The following is a 22,547-nucleotide window of genomic DNA, read 5'->3' on the forward strand; positions in this document are numbered from 1 at the left end:
ATAAGTGACAGAGGTGACCCTGCTGCATCCTCAACATAAGTGACAGAGGTGACCCTGCTGCATCCTCAATATAAGTGACAAAGGTGACCCTGCTGCATCCTCAATATAAGTGACAGAGGTGGTTCTGCTCCATCTACAATATAAGTGACAGAGGTGGTGCTGCTCCATCCTCAATATAAGTGACAGAGGTGACCCTGCTGCATCCTCAATATAAGTGACAGAGTTGGCCCTGCTGCATCCTCAATATAGGGGACAGAGTTGGTCTTGCTGTATCCTCAATATAAGTGACACAGGTGACCCTGCTGCATCTTCAATATAAGTGACAGAGTTGCTCCTGCTGCATCCTCAATATAAGTGACAGAGCTGACCCTGCTGTATCCTCAATATAAGAGACAGAAGTGACCCTGCGGCATCCTCAATATAAGTGACAGAGGTGACCCTGCTGCAACCTCAATATAAGTGACAGAGGAGGTCCTGCTGAATCCTCAATATCAGTGACATAGGTGACCCTGCTACATCCTCAATATAAGTGACAGGGGTGGTCCTGCTCCATCGTCAATATAAGGGACTGAGGTGACCCTGCTGCATCCTCAATATAAGTGACCCAGGTGACTCTGCTGCATCCTTAATATAAGTGACACAGGACCCTGCTGCATCCTCAATATAAGTGAGAGAGGTGGTCCTGCTACATCCTCAACATAAGTGACAGAGGTGACCCTGTTGCATCCTCAATATAAGTGACAGAGGTGGTCCTGCTGCATCCTCAACATAAGTGACAGAGGTGACCCTGCTGCACCCTCAATATAGGTGACAGAGGTGACCCTGCTGCATCCTCAACATAAGTGACAGAGGTGACCCTGCTGCATCCTCAATGTAAGTGACAGAGGTGACACTGCTGCATCCTCAATATAAGTGACAGGGGAGACTCTGCTTTATCCTCAATATAAGTGACAGAGGTGACCCTGCTGCATCCTCAATATAAGTGTCAAGGGTGATCCTGCTGCATCCTCAATATAAGTGTCAAAGGTGATCCTGCTGCATCCTCAATATAAGTGACAGAGGTGACACTGCTGCATCCCCAATATAAGTGACTAAGGTGATCCTGCTGCATCCTCAATATAAGTGACAGGGGTGACCCTGCTGTATCCTCAATATAAGTAACAGAGGTGACCCTGCCGCATCCTCAATATAAGTGACAGAGGTGACCCTGCTTCATCCTCAATATAAGTCAGAGTGGTGGTCCTGCTGCATCCTCAATATAAGTGACAGAGGTGGTCCTGCTACATCCTCAACATATGTGACAGAGGTGACCCTGCTGCATCCTCAATATAAGTCACAGAGGTGACCCTGCTGCATCCTCAACATAAGTGACAGAGGTGACCCTGCTGCATCCTCAATATAAGTGACAGAGGTGGTCCTGCTCCATCCTCAATATAAGTGACAGAGGTGGTCCTGCTCCATCCTCAATATAAGTGACAGAGGTGACCCTGCTGAATCCTCAATATAAGGGACAGAGGTGGTCCTGCTGCATCTTCAATATAAGTGACAGATGTGGTCCTGCAGCATCCTCAATATAAGTGACAGAGGTGACTCTGCTGCATCCTCAATATCAGTGACAGAGGTGACCCTGCTGCATCCTCAATATAAGTGACAGAGGTAACCCTGCTGCATCCTCAGCATAAGTGATAGAGGTGACCCTACTGCATCCTCAATATAAGTGACAGAGGTGACTCTGCCGCATCCACAATGTAAGTGACAGAGGTGACCCTGCTGCATCCTCAATATAAGTGACAGAGGTGGTCCTGCTGCATCTACAATATAAGTGACAGAGGTGACCCTGCTGCATCCTCAATATAAGTGACAGAGGTGACCCTGCTGCATCCTCAATATAAGTGACAAATGTTGTCCTGTTGCATCCTCAATATAAGTGACAGAGGTGACCCTGCTGCATCCTCAATAAAAGTGACACAGGTGACCCTGCTGCATCCTCAATATAAGTGACAGAGCTGACTCTGCTGCATCCACAATGTAAGTGACAGAGGTGACCCTGCTGCATCCTCAATATAAGTGACAGAGGTGGTCCTGCTGCATCTTCAATAATAGTGACAGAGGTGACCCTGCTGCATCCTCAAATTATGTGACAGAGGTGACCCTGCTGCATCCTCAATATAAGTGACAAATGTTGTCCTGTTGCATCCTCAATATAAGTGAAAGAGGTGACCCTGCTGCATCCTCAATATATGGACCAGAGGTGACCCTGTTGCATCCTCAATATAAGTGACAGAGCTGACCCTGCTGCATTCCCAATATAAGTGACAGAGGTGACCCTGCTGCATGCTCAATATAAGTGACAGAGATGACCCTGCTGCATCCTCAATATAAGTGATCCAGGTGACTCTGCTGCATCCTTAATATAAGTGACACAGGTGACCCTGCTGCATCCTCAATAAAAGTGACACAGGTGACCCTGCTGCATCCTCAATATAAGTGACAGAGCTGACTCTGCTGCATCCACAATATAAGTGACAGAGGTGACCCTGCTGCATCCTCAATATAAGTGACAGAGGTGGCCCTGCTGCATCCTCAATATAAGTGACAGAGGTGACCCTGCTGCATCCTCAATATAAGTGACAGTGGTGACCCTGCTGCATCCTCAATATAAGTGAGAGAGGTGACCCTGCGGCATTCTCAATATAAGTGACAGAGGTGACCCTGCTGCATCCTCAATATAAGTGAGAGAGGTGGTCCTGCTGCATCCTCAATATAAGTGACAGAGGTGGTCCTGCTACATCCTCAACATAAGTGACAGAGGTGACCCTGCTGCATCCTCAATATAAGTGACAGAGGTGGTCCTGCTGCATCCTCAATATAAGTGACAGAGCTGGTCCTGCTGCATCCTCAACATAAGTGACAGAGGTGACCCTGCTGCATCCTCAATATAAGTGACAGAGGTGACCCTGCTGCATCCTCAACATAAGTGACAGAGGTGACCCTGCTGCATCCTCAACATAAGTGACAGAGGTGACCCTGCTGCATCCTCAATATAAGTGACAGAGGTGACCCTGCTGCATCCTAAATATAAGTGACAGAGGTGGTTCTGCTCCATCTACAATATAAGTGACAGAGGTGGTGCTGCTCCATCCTCAATATAAGTGACTGAGGTGACACTGCTGCATCCTCAATATAAGTGACAGAGGTGGCCCTGCTGCATCCTCAATATAAGGGACAGAGGTGGTCTTGCTGTATCCTCAATATAAGTGACAGAGGTGGTCCTGCTGCATCCTCAATATAAGTTACAGAGGTGACCCTGCTGCATCCTCAATGTAAGTGACAGAGGTGACCCTGCTGCATCCTCAATATAAGTGACAGGGGAGACCATGCTGCATCCTCAATATAACGTACAGAGTTGACCCTGCTGCATCCTCAATATAAGTGACAGAGGTGACCCCGCTGCATCCTCAATATAAGTGAGAGAAGTGACTCTGCTGCATCCTCAATATAAGTGACAGAGGTGACCCTGCTGCATCCTCAATATAAGTGAGAGAGGTGGTCCTGCTGCATCCTCAACATAAGTGACAGAGATGACCCTGCTGCATCCTCAATATAAGTGACAGAGGTAGTCCTGCTGCATCCTCAATATAAGTGACAGAGCTGGACCTGCTGCATTCTCAACATAAGTGACAGAGGTGACCCTGCTGCATCCTCAATATAAGTGACAGAGGTGACCCTGCTGCATCCTCAACATAAGTGACAGAGGTGACCCTGCTGCATCCTCAATATAAGTGACAAAGGTGACCCTGCTGCATCCTCAATATAAGTGACAGAGGTGGTTCTGCTCCATCTACAATATAAGTGACAGAGGTGGTGCTGCTCCATCCTCAATATAAGTGACAGAGGTGACCCTGCTGCATCCTCAATATAAGTGACAGAGGTGGCCCTGCTGCATCCTCAATATAGGGGACAGAGTTGGTCTTGCTGTATCCTCAATATAAGTGACACAGGTGACCCTGCTGCATCTTCAATATAAGTGACAGAGTTGCTCCTGCTGCATCCTCAATATAAGTGACAGAGCTGACCCTGCTGTATCCTCAATATAAGAGACAGAAGTGACCCTGCGGCATCCTCAATATAAGTGGCAGAGGTGACCCTGCTGCAACCTCAATATAAGTGACAGAGGAGGTCCTGCTGAATCCTCAATATCAGTGACATAGGTGACCCTGCTACATCCTCAATATAAGTGACAGGGGTGGTCCTGCTCCATCGTCAATATAAGGGACTGAGGTGACCCTGCTGCATCCTCAATATAAGTGACCCAGGTGACTCTGCTGCATCCTTAATATAAGTGACACAGGACCCTGCTGCATCCTCAATATAAGTGAGAGAGGTGGTCCTGCTACATCCTCAACATAAGTGACAGAGGTGACCCTGTTGCATCCTCAATATAAGTGACAGAGGTGGTCCTGCTGCATCCTCAACATAAGTGACAGAGGTGACCCTGCTGCACCCTCAATATAGGTGACAGAGGTGACCCTGCTGCATCCTCAACATAAGTGACAGAGGTGACCCTGCTGCATCCTCAATGTAAGTGACAGAGGTGACACTGCTGCATCCTCAATATAAGTGACAGGGGAGACTCTGCTTTATCCTCAATATAAGTGACAGAGGTGACCCTGCTGCATCCTCAATATAAGTGTCAAAGGTGATCCTGCTGCATCCTCAATATAAGTGTCAAAGGTGATCCTGCTGCATCCTCAATATAAGTGACAGAGGTGACACTGCTGCATCCCCAATATAAGTGACTAAGGTGATCCTGCTGCATCCTCAATATAAGTGACAGGGGTGACCCTGCTGTATCCTCAATATAAGTAACAGAGGTGACCCTGCTGCATCCTCAATATAAGTGACAGAGGTGACCCTGCTTCATCCTCAATATAAGTCAGAGTGGTGGTCCTGCTGCATCCTCAATATAAGTGACAGAGGTGGTCCTGCTACATCCTCAACATATGTGACAGAGGTGACCCTGCTGCATCCTCAATATAAGTCACAGAGGTGACCCTGCTGCATCCTCAACATAAGTGACAGAGGTGACCCTGCTGCATCCTCAATATAAGTGACAGAGGTGGTCCTGCTCCATCCTCAATATAAGTGACAGAGGTGGTCCTGCTCCATCCTCAATATAAGTGACAGAGGTGACCCTGCTGAATCCTCAATATAAGGGACAGAGGTGGTCCTGCTGCATCTTCAATATAAGTGACAGAGGTGGTCCTGCGGCATCCTCAATATAAGTGACAGAGGTGACTCTGCTGCATCCTCAATATCAGTGACAGAGGTGACCCTGCTGCATCCTCAATATAAGTGACAGAGGTAACCCTGCTGCATCCTCAACATAAGTGATAGAGGTGACCCTACTGCATCCTCAATATAAGTGACAGAGGTGACTCTGCCGCATCCACAATGTAAGTGACAGAGGTGACCCTGCTGCATCCTCAATATAAGTGACAGAGGTGGTCCTGCTGCATCTACAATATAAGTGACAGAGGTGACACTGCTGCATCCTCAATATAAGTGACAGAGGTGACCCTGCTGCATCCTCAATATAAGTGACAAATGTTGTCCTGTTGCATCCTCAATATAAGTGACAGAGGTGACCCTGCTGCATCCTCAATAAAAGTGACACAGGTGACCCTGCTGCATCCTCAATATAAGTGACAGAGCTGACTCTGCTGCATCCACAATGTAAGTGACAGAGGTGACCCTGCTGCATCCTCAATATAAGTGACAGACGTGGTCCTGCTGCATCTTCAATATTAGTGACAGAGGTGACCCTGCTGCATCCTCAAATTATGTGACAGAGGTGACCCTGCTGCATCCTCAATATAAGTGACAAATGTTGTCCTGTTGCATCCTCAATATAAGTGAAAGAGGTGACCCTGCTGCATCCTCAATATATGGACCAGAGGTGACCCTGTTGCATCCTCAATATAAGTGACAGAGCTGACCCTGCTGCATTCCCAATATAAGTGACCGAGGTGACCATGCTGCATGCTCAATATAAGTGACAGAGATGACCCTGCTGCATCCTCAATATAAGTGATCCAGGTGACTCTGCTGCATCCTTAATATAAGTGACACAGGTGACCCTGCTGCATCCTCAATAAAAGTGACACAGGTGACCCTGCTGCATCCTCAATATAAGTGACAGAGCTGACTCTGCTGCATCCACAATATAAGTGACAGAGGTGACCCTGCTGCATCCTCAATATAAGTGACAGAGGTGGCCCTGCTGCATCCTCAATATAAGTGACAGAGGTGACCCTGCTGCATCCTCAATATAAGTGACAGTGGTGACCCTGCTGCATCCTCAATATAAGTGAGAGAGGTGACCCTGCGGCATTCTCAATATAAGTGACAGAGGTGACCCTGCTGCATCCTCAATATAAGTGAGAGAGGTGGTCCTGCTGCATCCTAAATATAAGTGACAGAGGTGGTCCTGCTACATCCTCAACATAAGTGACAGGTGACCCTGCTGCATCCTCAATATAAGTGACAGAGGTGGTCCTGCTGCATCCTCAATATAAGTGACAGAGCTGGTCCTGCTGCATCCTCAACATAAGTGACAGAGGTGACCCTGCTGCATCCTCAATATAAGTGACAGAGGTGACCCTGCTGCATCCTCAACATAAGTGACAGAGGTGACCCAGCTGCATCCTCAACATAAGTGACAGAGGTGACCCTGCTGCATCCTCAATATAAGTGACAGAGGTGACCCTGCTGCATCCTAAATATAAGTGACAGAGGTGGTTCTGCTCCATCTACAATATAAGTGACAGAGGTGGTGCTGCTCCATCATCAATATAAGTGACTGAGGTGACACTGCTGCATCCTCAATATAAGTGACAGAGGTGGCCCTGCTGCATCCTCAATATAAGGGACAGAGGTGGTCTTGCTGTATCCTCAATATAAGTGACAGAGGTGGTCCTGCTGCATCCTCAATATAAGTTACAGAGGTGACCCTGCTGCATCCTCAATGTAAGTGACAGAGGTGACCCTGCTGCATCCTCAATATAAGTGACAGGGGAGACCATGCTGCATCCTCAATATAACGTACAGAGTTGACCCTGCTGCATCCTCAATATAAGTGACAGAGGTGACCCCGCTGCATCCTCAATATAAGTGAGAGAAGTGACTCTGCTGCATCCTCAATATAAGTGACAGAGGTGACCCTGCTGCATCCTCAATATAAGTGAGAGAGGTGGTCCTGCTGCATCCTCAACATAAGTGACAGAGATGACCCTGCTGCATCCTCAATATAAGTGACAGAGGTAGTCCTGCTGCATCCTCAATATAAGTGACAGAGCTGGACCTGCTGCATCCTCAACATAAGTGACAGAGATGACCCTGCTGCATCCTCAATATAAGTGACAGAGGTGACACTGCTGCATCCCCAATATAAGTGACTAAGGTGATCCTGCTGCATCCTCAATATAAGTGACAGGGGTGACCCTGCTGTATCCTCAATATAAGTAACAGAGGTGACCCTGCTGCATCCTCAATGTAAGTGACAGAGGTGACACTGCTGCATCCTCAATATAAGTGACAGGGGAGACTCTGCTTTATCCTCAATATAAGTGACAGAGGAGACCCTGCTGCATCCTCAATATAAGTGTCAAAGGTGATCCTGCTGCATCCTCAATATAAGTGACAGAGGTGACCCTGCTGCATCCTCATTATAAGTGACAGAGGTGGTCCTGCTGCATCCTCAATATAAGGGACAGAGGTGGTCCTTCTGCATCCTCTATATAAGTGACAAAGGTGAAACTGCTGCATACTCAATATAAGTGACAGAGGTGACCCTGCTGCATCCTCAATATAAGTGACAGAGGTGACACTGCTGCATCCCCAATATAAGTGACTAAGGTGATCCTGCTGCATCCTCAATATAAGTGACAGGGGTGACCCTGCTGTATCCTCAATATAAGTAACAGAGGTGACCCTGCTGCATCCTCAATATAAGTGACAGAGGTGACCCTGCTTCATCCTCAATATAAGTCAGAGTGGTGGTCCTGATGCATCTTCAATATAAGTGACAGAGGTGGTCCTGCTACATCCTCAACATATGTGACAGAGGTGACCCTGCTGCATCCTCAATATAAGTCACAGAGGTGACCCTGCTGCATCCTCAACATAAGTGACAGAGGTGACCCTGCTGCATCCTCAATATAAGTGACAGAGGTGGTCCTGCTCCATCCTCAATATAAGTGACAGAGGTGGTCCTGCTCCATCCTCAATATAAGTGACAGAGGTGACCCTGCTGAATCCTCAATATAAGGGACAGAGGTGGTCCTGCTGCATCTTCAAAATAAGTGACAGAGGTGGTCCTGCAGCATCCTCAATATAAGTGACAGAGGTGACTCTGCTGCATCCTCAATATCAGTGACAGAGGTGACCCTGCTGCATCCTCAATATAAGTGACAGAGGTAACCCTGCTGCATCCTCAACATAAGTGATAGAGGTGACCCTACTGCATCCTCAATATAAGTGACAGAGGTGACTCTGCTGCATCCTCATTATAATGGATAGAGGTGACCCTGCTGCATCCTATATATAAGTGACAGAGGTGGTCCTGCTGCATCCTCAATATAGGTGACAGAGGTGACCCTGCTACATCCTCAATATAAGTGACAGGGGTGGTCCTGCTCCCTCCTCAATATAAGGGACAGAGGTGACCCTGCTGCATCCTCAATATATGTGACAGAGGTGACCCTGCTCCATCCTCAATATTAGTGACCCAGGTGACTCTGCTGCATCCTTAATATAAGTGACATAGGTGACCCAGCTACATCCTAAATATAAGTGACACAGGTGACCCTGCTGCATCCTCAATATAAGTGACAGAGCTGACCCTGCTGCATCCACAAAATAAGTGACAGAGGTGATCCTGCTTCATCCTCAATATAAGTGACAGAGGTGACCCTGCTGCATCCTCAATATAAGTGACTGAGGTGGTCCTGCTCCATCCTCAATATAAGTGACAGAGGTGGTCCTGCTCCATCCTCAATATAAGTGACAGAGGTGACCCTGCTGAATCCTCAATATAAGGGACAGAGGTGGTGCTGCTGCATCTTCAATATAAGTGACAGAGGTGGTCCTGCTGCATCCTCAATATAAGTGACAGAGGTGACCCTGCTGCATCCTCAATATCAGTGACAGAGGTGACCCAGCTGCATCCTCAATATAAGTGACAGAGGTAACCCTGCTGCAACCTCAACATAAGTGATAGGGGTCACCCTACTGCATCCTCAATATAAGTGACAGAGGTGACCCTGCTGCATCCTCAATATCAGTGACAAAGGTGACCCTGCTGCATCCTCAATATAAGTGACAGCGGTGGTCCCGCTGCATCCTCAATATAAGTGACAGAGGTGACCGTGCTACATCCTCAATATAAGTGACAGGGGTGGTCCTGCTCCATCTTCAATATAAGTGACAGAGGTGGTGCTGCTCCATCCTCAATATAAGGGAATGAGGTGGCCCTGCTGCATCCTCAATATAAGGGACAGAGGTGGTGCTGCTGCATCTTCAATATAAGTGACAGAGGTGGTCCTGCTGCATTCTCAATATAAGTGACAGAGGTGACCCTGCTGCATCCTCAATATCAGTGACAGAGGTGACCCAGCTGCATCCTCAATATAAGTGACAGAGGTAACCCTGCTGCAACCTCAACATAAGTGATAGGGGTCACCCTACTGCATCCTCAATATAAGTGACAGAGGTGACCCTGCTGCATCCTCAATATCAGTGACAAAGGTGACCCTGCTGCATCCTCAATACAAGTGACAGCGGTGGTCCCGCTGCATCCTCAATATAAGTGACAGAGGTGACCGTGCTACATCCTCAATATAAGTGACAGGGGTGGTCCTGCTCCATCTTCAATATAAGTGACAGAGGTGGTGCTGCTCCATCCTCAATATAAGTGAATGAGGTGGCCCTGCTGCATCCTCAATATAAGGGACCGAGGTGGTCTTGCTGCTTCCTCAATATAAGTGACAGAGGTGGTCCTGCTGCATCCTCAATATAAGTGACAGGGGAGACCCTGCTGCATCCTCAATATAAAGGACAGAGGTGACCCTGCTGCATCCTCAATATAAGTGACAGGGGAGACCCTGCTGCATCCTCAATATAAGGGACAGAGGTGACCCTGCTGCATCCTCAATATCAGTGACAGAGGTGGTCCTGCTGCATCCTCAATATAAGTGACAGAGGTAACCCTGCTGCATCCTCAATATAAGTGACAGAGGTGACCCTGCTGCATCCTCAATATAATTGACAGAGGTGACCCTGCTGCATCCTCAATATAAGTGACAGAGGTGGTCCTGCTGCATTTTCAATTGACGTGACAAAGGTGGCCCTGCTGCATCCTCAATATAAGTGACAGCGTAGACCCTGCTGCATCCTCAATATAAGTGACAGAGGTGATCCTGCTGCATCCTCAATATAAGTGACAGAGGTGGTCCTGCTGCATCCTCAATATAAGGGACAGAGGTGACCCTGCTGTATCCTCAATATAAGTGTCAGAGGTGACCCTGCAGCATCCTCAATATAAGTGACAAAGGTGGTCCTGCTGCATCCTAAATATCAGTGACAGAGGTGACCCTGCCACATTCTAAATATAAGTGACAGAGGTGACCATGCTGCATCCTCAATATAAGTGACAGAGGTGACCCTGCTGTATCCTCAATATAAGGGACAGAGGTGACCCTGCTTTATCCTCAATATAAGTGACAGAGGTGACCCTGCTGCATCCTCAATATAAGTGACAAAGGTGACCCTGCTGCATCCTCAATATAAGAGACACATGTGGCCATGCTGCATCCTCAATATAAGTGGCACAGGTGACCCTGCTGCATCCTCAATATAATTGACAGAGTTGGTCCTGCTGCATCCTCAATATAAGTGACAGAGTTGGTCTTGCTGCATCCTCAATATAAGTGACAGAGCTGACCATGCTGCATCCTCAATATAAGTGACAGAGGTGACCCTGCGGCATCCTCAATATAGGTGACAGAGGTGACCCTGCTGCATCCTAAATATAAGTGACAGAGGTGGCCCTGCTGCATCCTCAATATAAGTGACAGAGGTGACCCTGCTACATACTCAATATAAGTGACAGGGGTGGTCCTGCTCCATCGTCAATATAAGGGACTAAGGTGACCCTGCTGCATCCTCAATATAAGTGACAGAGGTGGTCCTGCTCCATCCTCAATATAAGGGACAGAGGTGACCCTGCTGCATCCTCAATATATGTGACAGAGGTGACCCTGCTCCATCCTCAATATTAGTGACCCAGGTGACTCTGCTGCATCCTTAATATAAGTGACATAGGTGACCCAGCTGCATCCTAAATATAAGTGACACAGGTGACCCTGCTGCATCCTCAATATAAGTGACAGAGCTGACCCTGCTGCATCCACAAAATAAGTGACAGAGGTGATCCTGCTTCATCCTCAATATAAGTGACAGAGGTGACCCTGCTGCATCCTCAATATAAGTGACAGAGGTGGTCCTGCTCCATCCTCAATATAAGTGACAGAGGTGGTCCTGCTCCATCCTCAATATAAGTGACAGAGGTGACCCTGCTGAATCCTCAATATAAGGGACAGAGGTGGTGCTGCTGCATCTTCAATATAAGTGACAGAGGTGGTCCTGCTGCATCCTCAATATAAGTGACAGAGGTGACCTAGCTGCATCCTCAATATAAGTGACAGAGGTAACCCTGCTGCAACCTCAACATAAGTGATAGGGGTCACCCTACTGCATCCTCAATATAAGTGACAGAGGTGACCCTGCTGCATCCTCAATATCAGTGACAAAGGTGACCCTGCTGCATCCTCAATATAAGTGACAGCGGTGGTCCCGCTGCATCCTCAATATAAGTGACAGAGGTGACCGTGCTACATCCTCAATATAAGTGACAGGGGTGGTCCTGCTCCATCTTCAATATAAGTGACAGAGGTGGTGCTGCTCCATCCTCAATATAAGTGAATGAGGTGGCCCTGCTGCATCCTCAATATAAGGGACCGAGGTGGTCTTGCTGCTTCCTCAATATAAGTGACAGAGGTGGTCCTGCTGCATCCTCAATATAAGTGACAGGGGAGACCCTGCTGCATCCTCAATATAAAGGACAGAGGTGACCCTGCTGCTTCCTCAATATAAGTGACAGAGGTGGTCCTGCTGCATCCTCAATATAAGAGACAGGGGTGACCCTGCTGCATCCTCAATATCAGTGACAGAGGTGGTCCTGCTGCATCCTCAATATAAGTGACAGAGGTAACCCTGCTGCATCCTCAATATAAGTGACAGAGGTGACCCTGCTGCATCCTCAATATAATTGACAGAGGTGACCCTGCTGCATCCTCAATATAAGTGACAGAGGTGGTCCTGCTGCATTTTCAATTGACGTGACAAAGGTGGCCCTGCTGCATCCTCAATATAAGTGACAGCGTAGACCCTGCTGCATCCTCAATATAAGTGACAGAGGTGATCCTGCTGCATCCTCAATATAAGTGACAGAGGTGGTCCTGCTGCATCCTCAATATAAGGGACAGAGGTGACCCTGCTGTATCCTCAATATAAGTGTCAGAGGTGACCCTGCAGCATCCTCAATATAAGTGACAAAGGTGGTCCTGCTGCATCCTAAATATCAGTGACAGAGGTGACCCTGCCACATTCTAAATATAAGTGACAGAGGTGACCATGCTGCATCCTCAATATAAGTGACAGAGGTGACCCTGCTGTATCCTCAATATAAGGGACAGAGGTGACCCTGCTTTATCCTCAATATAAGTGACAGAGGTGACCCTGCTGCATCCTCAATATAAGTGACAAAGGTGACCCTGCTGCATCCTCAATATAAGAGACACATGTGGCCATGCTGCATCCTCAATATAAGTGACACAGGTGACCCTGCTGCATCCTCAATATAATTGACAGAGTTGGTCCTGCTGCATCCTCAATATAAGTGACAGAGTTGGTCTTGCTGCATCCTCAATATAAGTGACAGAGCTGACCATGCTGCATCCTCAATATAAGTGACAGAGGTGACCCTGCGGCATCCTCAATATAGGTGACAGAGGTGACCCTGCTGCATCCTAAATATAAGTGACAGAGGTGGCCCTGCTGCATCCTCAATATAAATGACAGAGGTGACCCTGCTACATCCTCAATATAAGTGACAGGGGTGGTCCTGCTCCATCGTCAATATAAGGGACTAAGGTGACCCTGCTGCATCCTCAATATAAGTGACAGAGGTGACCCTGCTGCATCCTCAATATAAGTGACCCAGGTGACTCTGCTGCATCCTTAATATAAGTGACACAGGTGACCCTGCTGCATCCTCAATAAAAGTAACACAGGTGACCCTGCTGCATCCTCAATAAAAGTGGCACAGGTGACCCTGCTGCATCCTCAATATAAGTGACAGAGCTGACTCTGCTGCATCCACAATATAAGTGACAGAGGTGACCCTGCTGCGTCCTCAATATAAGTGACAGAGGTGGCCCTGCTGCATCCTCAATATAAGTGACAGAGGTGACCCTGCTGCATCCTCAATATATGTGACAGAGGTGACCTTGCTGCATCCTCAATAGAAGTGACAGAGGTGACCCTGCTGCATCCTCAATATAAGTGAGAGAGGTGGTCCCGCTACATCCTCAACATAAGTGACAGAGGTGACCCTGTTGCATCCTCAATATAAGTGACAGAGGTGGTCCTGCTGCATCCTTAATTTAAGTGACATAGCTGGTCCTGCTGCATCCTCAACATAAGTGACAGAGGTGTCCCTGCTGCACCCTCAATATAGGTGACAGAGGTGACCCTGCTGCATCCTCAAGATAAGTGACAGAGGTGACCCTGCTGCATCCTCAATGTAAGTGACAGAGGTGACACTGCTGCATCCTCAATATAAGTGACAGGGGAGACCCTGCTTTATCCTCAATATAAGTGACAGAGGTGACCCTGCTGCATCCTCAATAGACGTGACAGAGGTGGTCCTGCTGCATCCTCAATATAAGTGACAGAGGTGACCCTTTAGCATCCTCAATATAAGTGACAAAGGTGGTCCTGCTGCATCCTCAATATAAGAGACAGAGGTTGACCTGCTGCATCCTCAATATAAGTGACAGAGGTGACCCTGCTGCAGCCTCAATATTAGTGACAAAGGTGTTCCAGCTGCATCCTCAATATAAGTGACAGAGGTGACCCTGCTGCATCCTCAATATAAGTGTCAAAGGTCATCCTGCTGCATCCTCAATATAAGTGACAGAGGTGACCCTGCTGCATCCTCAATATAAGTGACAGAGGTGGTCCTGCTGCATCCTCAATATAAGGGACAGAGGTGGTCCTGCTGCATCCTCTATATAAGTGACAAAGGTGCAACTGCTGCATACTCAATATAAGTGACAGAGGTGACCCTGCTGCATCCTCAATATAAGTGACAGAGGTGACACTGCTGCATCCCCAATATAAGTGACTAAGGTGATCCTGCTGCATCCTCAATATAAGTGACAGGGGTGACCCTGCTGTATCCTCAATATAAGTAACAGAGGTGACCCTGCTGCATCCTCAATATAAGTGACAGAGGTGACCCTGCTTCATCCTCAATATAAGTGAAAGTGGTGGTCCTGCTGCATCCTCAATATAAGTGACAGAGGTGGTCCTGCTACATCCTCAACATATGTGACAGAGGTGACCCTGCTGCATCCTCAATATAAGTCAGAGAGGTGACGCTGCTGCATCCTCAACATAAGTGACAGAGGTGACCCTGCTGCATCCTCAATATAAGTGACAGAGGTGGTCCTGCTCCATCCTCAATATAAGTGACAGAGGTGGTCCTGCTCCATCCTCAATATAAGTGACAGAGGTTGAGGTAATATAAATTTTATGGTCATGTTGTGTTCCCTAGCGAGTACCCCACCGACTCCATGTACGAGTTAAAAGTGCATGTAACTTCCCTCCTGTACCAGCTATGAAGACGCAAATACATTTGCGTCCAACGTTAACTTGTCCTCTTTCAGACCCACCATGAATGGGTTTGATGGTCCGTTCCTAAGTATGCTATGCCAACGTCTTTTTGAAGTGTACTCCTACGTTTTTCAGCCTGGCTGAAAGTAGGCCCTGAATCTCTGCCACCGAGCCTCTTTTCTGGCTTCTGACTGCGAGGGCCTCTGCCCAAGCAGCCCCCGTACCCGTGAACTCTGACTTACTTCTAGCGCGGCCCTCCGTGCTCAGCTCAGCCTGCTGCCTGCCAAGATTGACTATAACCTTCGAGTTATCTGTTTTCCTTTCCGAAGATACATTCCAGCCTGCTAGCTTCAGTAAACATCCCTCCCCAGCTACAGGGCTAAAGGGCCGACCTGTCTTTATGCAAGTAATTCATAGCCTCTGTTGCCATGCTTCCATGGAAGGCCCCATGCCCCCACGCTTCTCATACAGACACTCAGGCGCTTATACACGCACTCACAGCAAGTATAGAATAGCTTCTGCTCTAGAGACCTTTCTGCCCAGATAGCTTAGTTCCTAAACATCAGATATCAGATATGATAGAAGCACAAGTTGATCTGACATGCCAGACTTCTGTCTCTTTCCGCCAGTGTAAATGTCAAGTCCCCTGCACCCCGTCTATCACACGTCATGCAGCTGCGCGCGCATCCAAGCTTCCGATTTCTGCTGACATTGCAACATTCTGTTAGCACCACCCCTTGGTGCCACCCACTTGCGTCACCTATCAGTGACGTTTCTAGCACACACCCTAGTTCACGCCTAGTTTACGCCTCTTGATGATGTACTAGCACCACGTGTATACTGTTATCTTGTCTTCTCTCAGCTGTTACGCCTCTTACATTGAACCTTATGATGTAAATCAAGTATATAAGCTATGTATTGTCAATAAACGACGGCGCGCTCATCTATCCCTTCTGACATCCTGTGTGGTGGTCAGAACATGATATCCTGATTCCTTTATGAGGAATAAAACCCTTAGAAACTCTTACACCACGGACTCTGTTTTCCTTCATTTCGATTGAGTTATTATTGATTAAGTACTTATCTGCATAGAAATTAAGAGAGTAAATTAATTATTTACATCATTTTGGCGCCCGAATAGGGACCCCTCCCCCACCTCACGCGCCGGAAGGTGCGTTGCAATCCGTGTCCCCTGCCATCAGTTAGACGGACCACACGTGTACTGGCAGGATTTCCTGCATCCCCCTCTGACACACGGAGGTGACGAAGACTGCGATCAGTGCCCAGACGAGGCGGTGAGGAGTGCGGAGGATCCCGACCAGAGCCCAGCCGAAGGAAGCAAGGTCCGAGGTGTGAAGAGGCCCACCAGTTTTCCGAAGTTTTCCGAAGTTTTCCGAAGTTTTCCGAAGTTTTCCGAAGTTTTCCGAAGTTCCGAGTCGAGTCCAGTCGAGTTTTCCGAGGCCTTCTGTTTTCCGTGCTTCCCGGTGAGTACCATTGCTGGGTCGTATCTAGACGGGTTTGGGTACGCAAGTCCGGTCTGCACTGTTTTTAGGCAGTGTATCTGTACTGTTTAGCAGTATATAAAGTATTCCGAATTTCTGCACTGTTACAGCAGTGTATCTGTATCGTTGAGCGGTACATTCAGAGTAGGGGGAAGTTAGCTATGTCTTTAAATGTTTCATGTGATTAATGTCGTGGTATGAATGTGATTGTTTTTGTGCATTATTGTGTTTTTTTGTTTAAATAGTTACAGTTGACATTAAGTATCAAGGATCAAGCATTCCAGTATCAAGTAGGCACAATGCCGTTTTTTAACAAATTAAAGCAGATAGGAACTAGGAAAGGGATGTTAGAGGAAGAGATTCCAATCCCCCCTAGGGACACTCCAGGTAATTTCATGTATAATAAGCATGGCATAGACGCCATCTTGTATCTAGAGTTATGGACAGATTATACCAAGCACCTAGAGGAAAGATACCGATGGCCAGTTAACGGAACATGGGATGCCGAGTGCATCATAAAGGTAGAAGAAATATTACGGAAAAAGAAAGCTAGACAATCTCAGAAAGACGCCATAGAATTTTGGCGTAAGGAATCACGTAAGCGTGCTGATAGAGCACTCCGTAGAGAAGACCGGCTTAAAGAATCAGAAAAGGCCCAAGAAAACGAATTAGTTACTGAGGGAATTCGAGTAAAAGTAGAACAAATAGATCGTATCCTAAATGGCAAAGTGAACAACATGTATCTTTTGGCCGATGGTACCCCTGACGCCATTTCAGAAATACCGAAAAATTTGCCGTCACCATTAGTTCCAACTAAAGTAATGCATAAGACTACTAAAGACATATTCCTAAATTCATATCTCGAAGATGTAGCGCCAGCTTACACCAATCTGCCTGTTCGTGCCCTGCCTACTGACAGGGCCGGGGGTGGTACTGCCCCCCAAGATCACTCTCAGCCGACACCGAAAAAGACTAGTTCCGTTCCGCCAGCTCCGCCACTTCCCTCACCTAAAACTGATCTGCCGAAACCACTTCAATCAGATCCTACTAAAAGACAAATTCAGATACTGACTACACACAGAGATAATGCCCAAGTTTCCGCTTCAGGAGGTGCGACCGCGGGTCTCCAGACCCCGCCACCGACTCACAGATTAAATCTCAGAGGTATGCAGAGTCCTCTTACGCACAGATCCCCCCGTTCTTCTAATTCATCCCGTCTTGATGCACTAAAAGAAAATATGTCAGTTTGTAGATATGATCCAGAACCTGGACAGGACGACTTAATGGTATTAGCGTCTTTACGGTTAAGATCTGCTACTGATAGTTTGTTATGTTATGCAGGAATGAAGGAGCACCTAGATAGAATATATGAGTTCGTTCAAACGGGAAAGGACCCCGACAGTATTAAGGATGCCCTGGAGAAACAGAAAGTTAACATGCAAGCACTGATACTACGATTTCTCATAAATTGTCTAATAAGAGAACGAGACAGGCCCGGAACAGATCAGAGTGAATTAGATGCATTGAACAAGTGGGGTCAAAATATAGCTGATGGAAAACATGACAGACAAAATTGCATAGAGGCCATGTATAAAAAGATTAAGAAAGCAGTGATAGCAGTACACGAGAAAGAGAAAGAAAAGGCTCCCTCCGAGGAGGAAGAAGAATCTGAAGAACTAGAACCGACTACAAGCACTATAGCATATGTAGGTAAGGGAACTTATCTTAGGAAGGGTATCCGTCCAGAAAGCAAGAGAGTTTTCTTCTCTGCCTTAACGAATCCGAATTCTGCTGAACATCAGTTCCAGGAAACTGATAAACGGCTTCGAGATCGAGTTGGGTACCATGTACTCAATTCTATGGATGAACAAGAATTAGCCCGATCAGCGGTATCATGGGCCGAAAATGCAGACATATATAATGATGACACCGTAGCACAGACATTTCTGAACCTCTCCCCCGACGAACAGAAATTAGCAGGTATATATATGATTCAGCACCTTCTCATTAAGTACAGAAAACATTATTCCGATCCAGGTCCCTTACATGAGACACTAGAAGCACTACTGATGGATAGATGGAGAGGCTTAAGCACTAAATTAGTTCAAATATTTCTAGAACAACGACGCAGATATGACACCTTTGTAAGTCCTGAATATGTTCCCGCCCCACCTCCAGAAAGGAAAATGTACCATATGCAGTGCGGGGGTGGTATTGAAAGTCAGAACCCCTTGCGAGAAGTGCACCCTGTTATGGGTGAGGATAAAATTTTGAAACGCGTGTATGTACACACGCCTCTAACTAAATTAGAACTGTTAGAAATGAAGAAATTAGTACCATGCCATGATAAAGACCCTGCAGGTTTTCATAGAGAGCTCAAAGACATGTTACTGATGGGGGACTACACATATGATGATATCATGAAAATGTTGAAAGTATTATTGCCTACGGGTATATTCGAGAAATTAAAGGAAAAGGACTGGGAGGTGGGAGACGCAAAGATTGCCTGGGCAGAAATAGAGGATGAAGAAAAGAAACGGGTTCCAGGGTTAGGCCTTGGGGACAAAACTAAAGCATTACCAGGTTTGATAGTACAGGTCCTGCCCAGATTATTGACAACTAGAAAGGAGGATTGGGATGCAATCTCGTCCTGTAAACAGAAACATGATGAAGATACTAGCGACTTTTATTCAAGATTCGAGAAATGTTTTATTATCAATAGTGGCCTCCAGCCAAGTAGCGAGTCGTACCCACATCTTTTTGTATCAAAGTTAGTCGAGAATTCCCTACCGTTAGTTAAAAATAGAGTGTATAAAGTCGAGAGTACATGGCAAGCAAATACGCCATCCCAGATGTTACAAATGTTACAATATCACCAGAATAGAATTAGGGAAGAACAAGATCAGGAACAGAAGCGCATGAAAGACACGAAAATGAAAATGTTAGTAGCCCAGACGGTCCCATCCGACAGTCACAGGAAAGGTACGACCCAGACAAGTCACGCTGCAGCTCCTGTTAAAGGGACATGCAATTATTGCAAGCAGCCAGGTCACTACGTACACGAATGTGCAGTTCTGAAACATAACATAGCGACAGGTAAAACTAAAGAGAGACCGCATCCGCCTAGACAAGACCATAACCAGCATCAGTCTACCCAGAATACACAGCCCATGCATGCATCTGCACAGACAGCACAGACCGTAGCAGTACCACAGCCACAGCCCATTGCTGCAACTCAGCAAGTCTCACAACAGATGTACCAGTATGCCCAGTCTGCTTACCCCGAATATTCCCGATATACATGAAACAGCCTAGAGAGGGAAGGTGGCTTGCCTCTTATCGAGATTCCTGTAGATCAAGAAGGTCCTTATGTACACAGTCAGGTATTGGGGAAAGATAGAAAGTTTTTAATTGACACAGGGGCAAGTCGCACTACAATAAGTCATGACGAAGTTCCAGGGGCACCCCTCTCAGGCTCACAAAATGTTTCCCTTGGTTTTTCAGGACAACCTATTGTAAATGAAGTCTCAGAACCAGTTCCCCTGGCTGTGGGTCCATTATCACGCGTTACAGACCTGTTACTAACAAAATCATGTCCGGAAAATCTGTTAGGAATTAAAACACTGAAGGCTCTAGGAGCTATAATATGCTGCTCCCCGGAGGGGGTTAGACTCTTTCTGCGGGATTTCAAGGGTCATTACGTCCTTCGTGAGTTTGACGTCAGATTGAAAAATGTACCTGATTACTTGTGGGCAAAAGGCCCAACTGATGTAGGATGTATGCACATTACACCATACCGCGTTACCCTCAAGGCAGGTGTTGTATTACCCAGAATCAGACAATACAAGTTACCACCCGATGCTGTAGCGGCTTTACTGAAAATCATTGAAGAGCTCATTGCCCAAGGAGTGGTCGTCGAGACCGACTCCAATATCTGTAACTCACCCATCATTCCGATTCTTAAACGTACTGATCCCAATGCACCGCCAGTATATCGGCTGGTGATTGATCTTCGAGAATTGAATAAATGCATTATCCCACAGTATCCTGTGGTCCCCGATATATCATCTCTCTTGACTGCTATTGATTCAGAAGCAACGTTCTTTACTGTAATTGATCTCAAGAACGCCTTCTTCAGCGTGCCTATTGATCCAGAGAGCCAATATCTCTTCGGATTCTGTTTAAATGGACGCAGTTTCAAATTTTCGCGCGCACCTCAAGGATTCACAGAAAGCCCCAGCATCTATAGTCAAGCACTGAAAAGACAACTAGATTGTATTCAAATGCCAGTTAACACCGCTTTACTACAATACGTCGATGATCTGCTGATCACCGCACGAAGTGAGCCCGAATGTGAAAAAGCATCACTGACAGTTTTACATTTCCTGGCCGACAAGGGACACAAGGTGTCTCCTTCGAAGCTACAGTTCTGTGTTCAGCAAGTTGTGTACTTGGGTCACTTGCTGTCCAAAGTGGGGAGACAGCTCACTCCCGATCGCATTCAGTTAATTGTGAACATGCCGCAACCCAAGACACAAAAGGAAGTGCGGGCCTTCATAGGCCTCACCTCGTACTGCAGACAATGGATTCCCCAGTATGCATTTCTAGCTAAACCACTCATCCAGTTAACGACACAGGAGGCAGCGACTTCGACTGTCCTCCCTTGGACTCAGGAACACACACAAGCTTTTGAAGAATTAAAGAAAGTTTTATGCCAAGCACCAGTTTTAGCGACACCATGTTACAGCAAACCGTTTACACTTTTTGTTACAGAACGTGATGGCACAGCGTTGTCTGTCCTCACTCAAGACCAAGCAGGTTCACATAAGCCTTGTGCTTATTTTTCTAGTACATTGGATTCAGTAGCTCAAGCACTCCCTGCGTGCTTAAAGTCAGTAGCAGCAACAGCGTTAGCAATAAGACAAAGTGATTCAATTGTTTTAGGTCATCAGTTAACAGTTCAAGTACCACATTCTGTAGAGGTTTTGTTAAACAGAACCCAGACTCAACACTTAACTATAGCACGACTGACAGGTTATGAATTAACACTATTCCAGCCACACATAGAAATCAGACGTTGCAGCATCCTGAACCCCGCAACACTGTTACCTACAGTTATGACAGATCCAGCTCCGCATGATTGTATAGAAATAATTAATGCAGTAACTAAGCCTAGACGAGACTTAACAGATGTCCCATTGACAAATCCAGACCTGACACTTTATGTGGATGGTTCATGCATGAGAACAAGTACAGGAGAATTAGTGGCCGCGTACGCCGTGACCACTGAAACTGAAATTAAAGAAACACATCGTATTGACACCCTGTCTGCTCAAGCAGCAGAGCTCATCGCTCTGACCCGAGCTTGTATTCTAGCCAAGAACAGAAATGTTAACATATACACAGATTCCCGCTATGCCTTCGGAGTTGTACACGACTTCGGAGTCCTCTGGCAAGAACGAGGTTTTCTGACTTCTCATGGGGCCAAGATACAACATGGCCCCCTCATTCAAGCACTGTTAGAAGCAATACATTTGCCCTCGGGCATATCAGTCATGAAGTGTAAGGCACATACTAAAGTCACAGATTCTGTTTCCCAGGGTAACGACCTGGCAGACCAGACAGCAAAACATACAGCATTGACTTACACCCAGACTACTGATGTGACAAAGACAATAGTACAAACACAGTGTATGACAGTTAGAGATCCCGCCCTAGACGTAATTGACATCCAGACACATGCTACTCCAGAGGAGATAAAGAAATGGACTGAACTAGGAGGGATTCAGACAGATCAAGGTTGGGTGACGAAGGGAAAATCTATATGGTTTCTCCCCGACTCAATGGTTCAAGTCATGATAAATACAGCACATAGTCCTGCCCATCTTGGAGAGAAAGCCATGTTAGACAGTTTACAGAATCTCTGGTACAACAAACACTTACGAGCAGCAGCAAAACAGAAAGTGCGTACTTGCATGATCTGTTGTCAGTTCAATCCAGGTAAAAGCGTCCCTGTTGAGCAAGGTG

The 22,547-nt window shown here is 46.7% G+C and overlaps 1 protein-coding gene across 1 annotated transcript in view; it reads right to left on the reverse strand.

Annotated features, from left to right (window-relative positions):
- The window catches only part of LOC147736957 (NACHT, LRR and PYD domains-containing protein 12-like), a 663,764-nt gene that overhangs the window by 142,135 nt on the left and 499,082 nt on the right, over nt 1-22,547 (reverse strand). The window lies entirely within an intron of this gene.

Source organism: Lissotriton vulgaris, chromosome 1_1 (genome assembly GCF_964263255.1).
Source record: "Lissotriton vulgaris chromosome 1_1, aLisVul1.2, whole genome shotgun sequence".
Lineage (NCBI taxonomy): Eukaryota > Metazoa > Chordata > Amphibia > Caudata > Salamandridae > Lissotriton > Lissotriton vulgaris.